Source organism: Thalassophryne amazonica, chromosome 14 (assembly GCF_902500255.1).
Source record: "Thalassophryne amazonica chromosome 14, fThaAma1.1, whole genome shotgun sequence".
Classification (NCBI taxonomy): Eukaryota; Metazoa; Chordata; class Actinopteri; order Batrachoidiformes; family Batrachoididae; genus Thalassophryne; species Thalassophryne amazonica.
Genome location: NC_047116.1, coordinates 60180294 through 60191767, shown reverse-complemented (window position 1 = coordinate 60191767; position 11474 = coordinate 60180294). Strand labels below are relative to the sequence as shown.

General features: G+C 41.2%; 3 pseudogenes; all 3 read left to right on the top strand.

The window, feature by feature from the left end:
* The first annotated feature begins 350 nt into the window (after window positions 1–350).
* On the top strand, window positions 351–1391 carry LOC117524800 (annotated as a pseudogene).
* Window positions 1392–1597: 206 nt separating this feature from the next.
* LOC117524285 lies at window positions 1598–9457 on the top strand (annotated as a pseudogene).
* A 296-nt stretch (window positions 9458–9753) lies between these two features.
* LOC117524801 lies at window positions 9754–10510 on the top strand (annotated as a pseudogene).
* Window positions 10511–11474: the final 964 nt, after the last annotated feature.

Sequence of the window (11474 nt, the reverse complement as noted above, 5' to 3'; positions counted from 1 at the left end):
GAATAACAGCGCAGTTTTCTTCAAGAGCCCCTATCGACAAGAAAGTTTATGACCTTGATGTTGGATCAGGATATCCTAACGGTGGCAACCACAGTTAAAGGTTCGTTTGTTCAACGATTAAGTCCTACGTGATCTGAGTTCAGACAGAAGCAATTCAGGTCCGTTTCTATCTATAACTTGCTTTTTCAGTACAAAAGGACCAAATAAAGAAGGCCAATAAAACATTTAAGCCTTATCCCTAAACACTTAACCAACTTAAAGTAGTCCACAAGACATTATGTTTTTTAAGATAAATGTCTGGGAGCAAATAGGTAATGCAAAGGGCCTAAACCCCTTAAAAAGAAGTTCAACTCTTCTCCCTAACTATGATTATCATAATTAACCTAGCAACTTTAATTCCTATCCTTTAACCGTAGCATCCTGACTTTAGCTAAACGAAAAATCCTCGGCTACATACAAACCCAAAAGGCCCAACATTGTAGGACCATATGGCATTTTTCACCCACTTGCAGACGGAGTTAAACTATTTATTAAAGAACCAATCAAACCCCTCTCCTCCTCCCACTATTTATTTCTTCTATCCCCCATACTAGCCCTATCACTGGCCCTCCTACTGTGAACACCTATCCCCCTCTCAACCTCCACAATTAACCTTAACCTCCCAGTACTTTTTATCCTTGCTCTCTCTAGCCTCACAGTATATTCCCTTCTAGGCTCAGGATGGGCCTCCAATTCCAAATACGTCCTTATACGTGCCCTATGGGCTGTTGCACAAACAATTTTCTATGAAGTTGTTCTCATAACAGGAAATTTCACCTTAATAAGCTTTCACATAACTCAAGAAAAAACATGAGTTCTATTATCTGCCTGACCCCTTGCTATAATATGGTTTGCATCAACCTCAGCAGAAACTAACCGAACACCATTCGACCTAACAGAGGGAGAATCTGAACTAGTCTCTGGGTTCAATGTAGAATATGCAGGAGGACCATTTTCTTTATTTTTTCTAGCTGAATACTCTAGCATCCTTTAATAAGCACCCTCACAACAATTTTCTTCTTAGGAACTACCCACCTGCCACTTTCACCAGACATATCCACACACTCCATCATAACTAAAATACTTATTTCCTTTTTATTTTTAGGAATCCGAGCATCCTACCCCCGATTTCGCTATGACCAACTTATGCATCTTACATGAAAACTTTCCTACCCTTAACACTAGCACTACTTCTATTTAATAATTCCCTAATTAACATACTGCTAGGAATTCCTCCCATAAGACGTATAGGACATAAACCTACATCTCCTGCATGCAAAACAGGTACTTTAATTAAGCTAAAATCTTACACTAGATGAGTGGGCCTCGATCCCACAACCTCTTAGTTAACAGCTAGCACTCAAACCAAGTATTCACCTAGTCTCCCTGCCTGGGGTGTGTGAAGGCGAGGGAGCCCCCCGAGCAGATAAGGAGAGGGATGTTCCTCCGTGGACAAAGTTACAATTTGCCACCTACTTGGCCACCTTATCAGGACCCTAGTAAAAATCATATCGTTTTGTCATGACAAAGTTGTAAGTTAAAGTCTTACAAGCCCTACATGCCCCTGGCCGCCCACTTTAGTTTTCAAAATTCCACATCTCCACATATAGAAAAATTACTACTCTATTGTAATTATTTTTATTAGCTCCTTCATGCTCTATATCTTATTTATTCTTACTTCTACTAAAACCTATAACAAATATTTTCTAGATTCCCACGTCGCAGAAATAGTTTGAACTATAATTCCAGCCCTAATTCTAATTTCCTTAGCCCTTCCATCACTATGCATTCTCTATCTAATAGAAGAACTACACTCAACAAAAATATCAACACTTTTGGTTTTGCTCCCATTTTGTATGAGATGAACTCAAAGATCTAAAACTTTTTCCACATACACAATATCACCATTTCCCTCAAATATTGTTCACAAACCAGTCTAAATCTGTGATAGTGAGCACTTCTCCTTTGCTGAGTTAATCCATCCCACCTCATAGGTGTGCCATATCAAGATGCTGATTAGACACCATGATTAGTGCACAGGTGTGCCTTAGACTGTCCACAAAAAAAGGCCACTCTGAAAAGGTGCAGTTTTGTTTTATTGGGGGGGGATACCAGTCAGTATCTGGTGTGACCACCATTTGCCTCATGCAGTGCAACACATCTCCTTCGCATAGAGTTGATCAGGTTGTCAATTGTGGCCTGTGGAATGTTGGTCCACTCCTCTTCAATGGCTGTGCGAAGTTGCTGGATATTGGCAGGAACTGGTACACGCTGTCGTATATGCCGGTCCAGAGCATCCCAAACATGCTCAATGGGTGACATGTCCGGTGAGTATGCCGGCCATGCAAGAACTGGGACATTTTCAGCTTCCAAGAATTGTGTACAGATCCTTGCAACATGGGGCCGTGCATTATCCTGCTGCAACATGAGGTGATGTTCTTGGATGTATGGCACAACAATGGGCCTCAGGATCTCATCACGGTATCTCTGTGCATTCAAAATGCCATCAATAAAATGCACCTGTGTTCTTCATCCATAGCAGACGCCTGCCCATACCACCGCCACCATGGGCCACTCGATCCACAACACTGACATCAGAAAACCACTCACCCACACGACGCCACACACACTGTCTTCCATCTGCCCTGGACAGTGTGAACCGGGATTCATCCGTGAAGAGAACACCTCTCCAACGTGCCAAACGCCAGCGAATGTGAGTATTTGCAAACTCAAGTCTGTTACGACGACAAACTGGAGTCAGGCCGAGACCCCGATGAGGATGACGAGCATGCAGATGAGCTTCCCTGAGATGGTTTCTGACAGTTTGTGCAGAAATTCTTTGGTTATGCAAACCGATTGTTTCAGCAGCTGTCCGAGTGGCTGGTCTCAGACGATCTTGGAGGTGAACATGCTGGATGTGGAGGTCCTGGGCTGGTGTGGTTACACGTGGTCTGCGGTTGTAAGGCTGGTTGAATGTACTGCCAAATTCTCTGAAACGCCTTCGGAGATGGCTTATGGTAGAGAAATGAACATTCAATACACGAGCAACAGCTCTGGTTGACATTCCTGCTGTCAGCATGCCAATTGCACGCTCCCTCAAATCTTGCGACATCTGTGGCATTGTGCTGTGTGATAAAACTGCACCTTTCAGAGTGGCCTTTTATTGTGGGCAGTCTAAGGCACACCTGTGCACTAATCATGGTGTCTAATCAGCATCTTGATATGGCACACCTGTGAGGTGGGATGGATTATCTCAGCAAAGGAGAAGTGCTCACTATCACTGATTTAGACTGGTTTGTGAACAATATTTGAGGGAAATGGTGATATTGTGTATGTGGAAAAAGTTTTAGATCTTTGAGTTCATCTCATACAAAATGGGAGCAAAACCAAAAGTGTTGCATTTATATTTTTGTTGAGTATAAATGTTCCCTCTCTAATCATTAAAGCTATCGGCCATCAATGATAATGAACTTATGAATATACTGATCAAGACAATTTAGAATTCTCCTCTTATATGATCCCAACCAATTGTTATGTGCAGACGCGGGTTGAGGAGCGGACCAACGTCTGACCGAACCCAGCGCTAAATAACCAGAAAGCGGTTCCAAAAACAAAACAGTTTTATTTCCCTCCTGTGCAATAATTTTTTTTGCTTGCTCTTGCTTGCCTCTACTGGTGGTTGGCTCTCACTGCGGTATTGTATCACTTCCTGTTCCGGAGCACAGCTGTGTTTTTCTGTATCTGTTAGCTGTTTAATCTGCGCAGTTAGATTGATCTAGTTATCTAGATAACGATTTGTTTCCCCAGTGTAATCTTCACGTGCCTTAACTAAAGCACTCCTTCTGCTGAATCACCTCTAAATTATTTACAAATTATTCACTTTGCGTGTTTTTAGGAATCCGCTAGCTTAGCGCAGCTACTAGCTCTTAGCCGATTTAGCATGGCGGCTTCTCCTGTCTCTCCCGCACTTTTCTGCTCTGGGTGTGAAATGTTTAGTTATTCCTCGGCCTCCATTAGCAGTAACGGTACTTGTAATAAGTGGAGCTTATTCATAGCTTTGGAGGCCAGGCTGGGCGAATTGGAGACTCGGCTCCGCACCGTGGAAAATTCTACAGTTAGCCAGGCCCCTGTAGTCGGTGCGGACCAACGTAGCTTAGCCACCGTTAGTTCCCCTCTGGCAGATCCCGAGCAGCCGGGAAAGCAGGCTGACTGGGTGACTGTGAGGAGGAAGCGTAGCCCTAAACAGAAGCCCCGTGTACACCGCCAACCCGTTCACATTTCTAACCGTTTTTCCCCACTCGACGACACACCCACTGAGGATCAAACTCTGGTTATTGGCGACTCTGTTTTGAGAAATGTGAAGTTAGCGACACCAGCAACCATAGTCAATTGTCTTCCGGGGGCCAGAGCAGGCGACATTGAAGGAAATTTGAAACTGCTGGCTAAGGCTAAGCGTAAATTTGGTAAGATTGTAATTCACGTCAGCAGTAATGACACCCGGTTACGCCGATCGCAGGTCACTAAAATTAACATTGAATCGGTGTGTAACTTTGCAAAAACAATGTCGGACTCTGTAGTTTTCTCTGGGCACCTCCCCAATCGGACCGGGAGTGTCATGTTTAGCCGCATGTTCTCCTTGAATTGCTGGCTGTCTGAGTGGTGTCCAAAAAATGAGGTGGGCTTCATAGATAATTGGCAAAGCTTCTGGGGAAAACCTGGTCTTGTTAGGAGAGACGGCATCCATCCCACTTTGGATGGAGCAGCTCTCATTTCTAGAAATCTGGCCAATTTTCTTAAATCCTCCAAACCGTGACTATCCAGGGTTGGGACCAGGAAGCAGAGTTGTAGTCTTACACACCTCTCTGCAGCTTCTCTCCCCCTGCCATCCCCTCATTACCCCATCCCCGTAGAGACGGTGTCTGCTCCCAGACCACCAATAACCAGCAAAAATCTATTTAAGCATAAAAATTCAAAAAGAAAAAATAATATGGCACCTTCAACTGCACCACAGACTAAAACAGTTAAATGTGGTCTGTTAAACATTAGGTCTCTCTCTTCTAAGTCCCTGTTGGTAAATGATATAATAATTGATCAACATATTGATTTATTCTGCCTTACAGAAACCTGGTTACAGCAGGATGAATATGTTAGTTTAAATGAGTCAACACCCCCGAGTCACACTAACTGTCAGAATGCTCGTTGCACGGGCCGAGGCGGAGGATTAGCAGCAATCTTCCATTCCAGCTTATTAATTAATCAAAAACCCAGACAGAGCTTTAATTCATTTGAAAGCTTGACTCTTAGTCTTGTCCATCCAAATTGGAAGTCCCAAAAAACAGTTTTATTTGTTATTATCTATCGTCCACCTGGTCGTTACTGTGAGTTTCTCTGTGAATTTTCAGACCTTTTGTCTGACTTAGTGCTTAGCTCAGATAAGATAATTATAGTGGGCGATTTTAACATCCACACAGATGCTGAGAATGACAGCCTCTACACTGCATTTAATCTATTATTAGACTCTATTGGCTTTGCTCAAAATGTAAATGAGTCCACCCACCACTTTAATCATATCTTAGATCTTGTTCTGACTTATGGTATGGAAATAGAAGACTTAACAGTATTCCCTGAAAACTCCCTTCTGTCTGATCATTTCTTAATAACATTTACATTTACTCTGATGGACTACCCAGCAGTGGGGAATAAGTTTCATTACACTAGAAGTCTTTCAGACAGCGCTGTAACTAGGTTTAAGGATATGATTCCTTCTTTATGTTCTCTAATGCCATATACCAACACAGTGCAGAGTAGCTACCTAAACTCTGTAAGTGAGATAGAGTATCTCGTCAATAGTTTTACATCCTCATTGAAGACAACTTTGGATGCTGTAGCTCCTCTGAAAAAGAGAGCTTTAAATCAGAAGTGCCTGACTCCGTGGTATAACTCACAAAATCGTAGCTTAAAGCAGATAACCTGTAAGGTGGAGAGGAAATGGCGTCTCACTAATTTAGAAGATCTTCACTTAGCCTGGAAAAAGAGTCTGTTGCTCTATAAAAAAAGCCCTCCGTAAAGCTAGGACATCTTTCTACTCATCACTAATTGAAGAAAATAAGAACAACCCCAGGTTTCTTTTCAGCACTGTAGCCAGGCTGACAAAGAGTCAGAGCTCTACTGAGCTGAGTATTCCATTAACTTTAACTAGTAATGACTTCATGACTTTCTTTGCTAACAAAATTTTAACTATTAGAGAAAAAATTACTCATAACCATCCCAAAGACGTATCGTTATCTTTGGCTGCTTTCAGTGATGCCGGTATTTGGTTAGACTCTTTCTCTCCGATTGTTCTGTCTGAGTTATTTTCATTAGTTACTTCATCCAAACCATCAACATGTCTATTAGACCCCATTCCTACCAGGCTGCTCAAGGAAGCCCTACCATTATTTAATGCTTCGATCTTAAATATGATCAATCTATCTTTGTTAGTTGGCTATGTACCACAGGCTTTTAAGGTGGCAGTAATTAAACCATTACTTAAAAAACCATCACTTGACCCAGCTATCTTAGCTAATTATAGGCCAATCTCCAACCTTCCTTTTCTCTCAAAAATTCTTGAAAGGGTAGTTGTAAAACAGCTAACTGATCATCTGCAGAGGAATGGTCTATTTGAAGAGTTTCAGTCAGGTTTTAGAATTCATCATAGTACAGAAACAGCATTAGTGAAGGTTACAAATGATCTTCTTATGGCCTCGGACAGTGGACTCATCTCTGTGCTTGTTCTGTTAGACCTCAGTGCTGGTTTTGATACTGTTGACCATAAAATTTTATTACAGAGATTAGAGCATGCCATAGGTATTAAAGGCACTGCGCTGCGGTGGTTTGAATCATATTTGTCTAATAGATTACAATTTGTTCATGTAAATGGGGAATCTTCTTCACAGACTAAAGTTAATTATGGAGTTCCACAAGGTTCTGTGCTAGGACCAATTTTAATCACTTTATACATGCTTCCCTTAGGCAGTATTATTAGACGGTATTGCTTAAATTTTCATTGTTACGCAGATGATACCCAGCTTTATCTATCCATGAAGCCAGAGGACACACACCAATTAGCTAAACTGCAGGATTGTCTTACAGACATAAAGACATGGATGACCTCTAATTTCCTGCTTTTAAACTCAGATATTGTACTTGGCCCCACAAATCTTAGAAACATGGTGTCTAACCAGATCCTTACTCTGGATGGCATTACCCTGACCTCTAGTAATACTGTGAGAAATCTTGGAGTCATTTTTGATCAGGATATGTCATTCAAAGCGCATATTAAACAAATATGTAGGACTGCTTTTTTGCATTTACGCAATATCTCTAAAATTAGAAAGGTCTTGTCTCAGAGTGATGCTGAAAAACTAATTCATGCATTTATTTCCTCTAGGCTGGACTATTGTAATTCATTATTATCAGGTTGTCCTAAAAGTTCCCTAAAAAGCCTTCAGTTAATTCAAAATGCTGCAGCTAGAGTACTAACGGGGACTAGAAGGAGAGAGCATATCTCACCCATATTGGCCTCTCTTCATTGGCTTCCTGTTAATTCTAGAATAGAATTTAAAATTCTCCTTCTTACTTATAAGGTTTTGAATAATCAGGTCCCATCTTATCTTAGGGACCTCATAGTACCATATCACCCCAATAGAGCGCTTCGCTCTCAGACTGCAGGCTTACTTGTAGTTCCTAGGGTTTGTAAGAGTAGAATGGGAGGCAGAGCCTTCAGCTTTCAGGCTCCTCTCCTGTGGAACCAGCTCCCAATTCAGATCAGGGAGACAGACACCCTCTCTACTTTTAAGATTAGGCTTAAAACTTTCCTTTTTGCTAAAGCTTATAGTTAGGGCTGGATCAGGTGACCCTGAACCATCCCTTAGTTATGCTGCTATAGACGTAGACTGCTGGGGGGTTCCCATGATGCACTGTTTCTTTCTCTTTTTGCTCTGTATGCACCACTCTGCATTTAATCATTAGTGATCGATCTCTGCGCCCCTCCACAGCATGTCTTTTTCCTGGTTCTCTCCCTCAGCCCCAACCAGTCCCAGCAGAAGACTGCCCCTCCCTGAGCCTGGTTCTGCTGGAGGTTTCTCTTCCTGATAAAAGGGAGTTTTTCCTTCCCACTGTAGCCAAGTGCTTGCTCACAGGGGGGTCGTTTTGACCGTTGGGGTTTTACATAATTATTGTATGGCCTTGCCTTACAATATAAAGCGCCTTGGGGCAACTGTTTGTTGTGATTTGGCGCTATATAAAAAAAAAAAATTGAATTGAATTGAATTAATTGGTGTACAACATAAATATTTGGTTGTCTGGCGAAGTGAAGGACGGTGCGCTCTCCAGCGCCCAAATGGATCGAAGCCCGACGCTTCTGGACCCAGACTCACCGCCGAACACCCCCCAGGTGGATACGACAAACTGACTCTGTGAAGGATGGAAAAGGTGAGGTAAGTCAACAGAGCTACAACAAATATCCTTCAGAGGCACACACTATCAGCAACACATTCAGGTCTGAATTTAAGCTTTATGTAAATGAGCAACTTCTCACAACAGGTGGAGGATCTTCATTCCGTACGCAGTGAGAAGCAAACTGCACAATTCTCATCAATGTTTAAATATACTGCGTAACAAAATATCAAATTACTGTTAACACTTATTCAGACAATCATCACCTCTGATGTGTGCTGACAGCATGTGTCCCTCACCCGTCCTCCTTCACAGGCACGATGTGTCAAACCCTGGTGCGGTCCTCAGCGTCTCACAAACGAACGTCACAAGGTCGAGTTCCCGGCAATTCTGCTCGAATCACTCATGGCTTAAATGCAGAACGCCATCTCATTATCTGCTTCAGCTGAAAGTCTTTAAGTTTGCACGTGAGCATCATCCACAGGTGCTGCAAGTCATTAGGCCTGCACGTGAACATCCTCCACAAGTGCAGCCAATAATGCTGATGAGGGTGAAGGATTCTTCCGCCAGCACCTTCTCCACAGAAACAACCAGTTTGCATACCACCTGGAGAGCAAAGAAAAGAAAACAACACCAAAATGTCCAGCCAAACCCCCCAACACTCAACACCAATGACCTAAACCATGGAGAGTTCCGTCTTTTAGACGTAGACTATCGAATAGTAGCACCTTTTAAAACTCCTATTCAACTCCTAGTTACAGCAGATGATGTAATTCACTCTTGAATCGTTCAAACCCTTGAAATTAAGATAGATGCTGTCCAAGAATGATTAAACCAAACAGCATTAGTAGCATCACACCCCAGAATCTTTTATGGCCAATGCTCTGAAATTTGTGGCGCAAATCATAACTTTATAGAAATTGTCGTAGAAGCTGTACCTTCACAATACTTTAAAGACTGGGTAGAAACCCAGGGTGAATAATATAGATATAAACTTGTATCTACATTAACCATGCCTCAAGCAATGCCCCAACTTAACCCGAACCCTTGACTAAAATTCCTTCTTCTATCCTGAATCATCCTTCTTCTACCTATAACTTTAATTACAATAAGCCCTTACGTTAACCTACCTAACCTCTCTATAAATAAAAAAGATTCAACTCACTGAACTTGAACTTGAACATAGCATAAAATACTTTTTATATAAATAAGCCTAATGACCCTTCTATCTTTCCTCCCCCACTCCACTCTATTAGCCTTAAAATTAATTAAACTACTATGACAATAAACCTTTTCAGCCCGTTTGAAAGTCCATCCCTTCTGGACATCCCATTAATCATTATTGCCTTATGTTTCCCCCTGCATGTTATTAAACTTAATTCCTCTTGTTGATCAAAAAACCGCCTTACCACAATTCAAATATTCTGAATGAAACAATTTATTATTCAACTTATAAAACCTATTAACAAACCAGGACATAAATGAGCATTTCTCTTTCTAACTCTTTTTCTATTTCTCATTACAATAAATACTCTAGGCCTTCTTCCATTTATATTTACAGCCACCACCAAACTATCAATTAATCGCAGCTTTGCTATTCCCCTATGACTCTCAACAGTCTTAACAGGACTTCGAAATGACAGTACTAAAGCTTTAGGCCATTTATTACTTGAAAGTACACCTCTTCTTCTAATCCCTATTCTAGTTATTATCGAAACAGTAAGTTTATTTATTCACCCACTAGCCCTAGGTGTTCGTTTAACAACCAACCTTACAGGCGGACACCTACTTATTCATCTCATCACCACCACAGTTTTTAAACTCTTAATAGTGTCTGCTTTGTTGACTCTAGTTCTCCGTATTCTCCTGCTATAATTCAAGCATATGTCTTTGTACTTCTTCTAAGCCTTTACTTACAAGAAAACGTCTAATGACTCATCAAGCACACGCATTCCATATAGTTGACCCTAGCCCATGACCACTTACAGGGGCCGCATCTGCCCTTCTTCTGACAAAAGGTTTAATCATATGATTCCATTATGACTCTTCAAAATTAGTACTCCGAGGCCTGATTCTTCTTTTTCTTACTATATTCCAATTATGACGAGACGTTGTACGAGAAAGTACATATTTTGGCCATCACACACTCCCAGTCAAAAAAAACCTACGATATGGTATAATCTTATTTATTACATCAGAAGACTTTTTCCCCTAGGATTTTTCTGAGTCTTCTTCCACTCTAGCCTAGCCCCAACCCCAAAAACTGGAGGTCACTGACCCCCAACAAGTATCATACTCCTTAACCCGTTTGAAGTTCCTATTCTTAACACTCCTGTTCTACTTGCCTCCGGTGTAACTGTAACATGAACCCACCATAGTCTAACTCAAGGTAATCGTAAAGAAGCAATTCAGTCCCTGACCTTAACTAGCCTATTAGGCTTTTACTTTACTCTACTTCAAGCCATAGAATACTACGAAGTGCCCTTTATAATCCCAGACAGCGTCTACAGCTCTACATTTTTTGTTGCCACAGGATTTCATGGCCTTCACGTAATTATTGGATCAACATTTCTACTAATTTGCCTACTACGATTAATTAACTTCCATTTTACAACAACACGCCACTTTGGCTTTGAAGTAGCTGCTTGATACTGACACTTCGTCAATGTCGTCTGACTTTTTCTCTACGTATCAATCTACTGATGAGGTTCATAATTATCTCTCTAGTATATTTAATGCTAATAACTTCCAATTATTAAATCTCGATATCCGAGGAGAGATATTTGCTTCTACACAAATTTATTTCCAGGATCTTCTATATATGTATCCTCCTAAACATGTAAATTTACTACAACTGTTTAAGAAGGAAGATAATTAATATATTCCTAGCCATTCTAACAACCACTATTCTATCCTTAATTCTTATATTTATTTCATTCTGACTTCCTCAAATCAACTCTAATAATGAAAAACTCTCACCATACGAATGCGGATTTGAC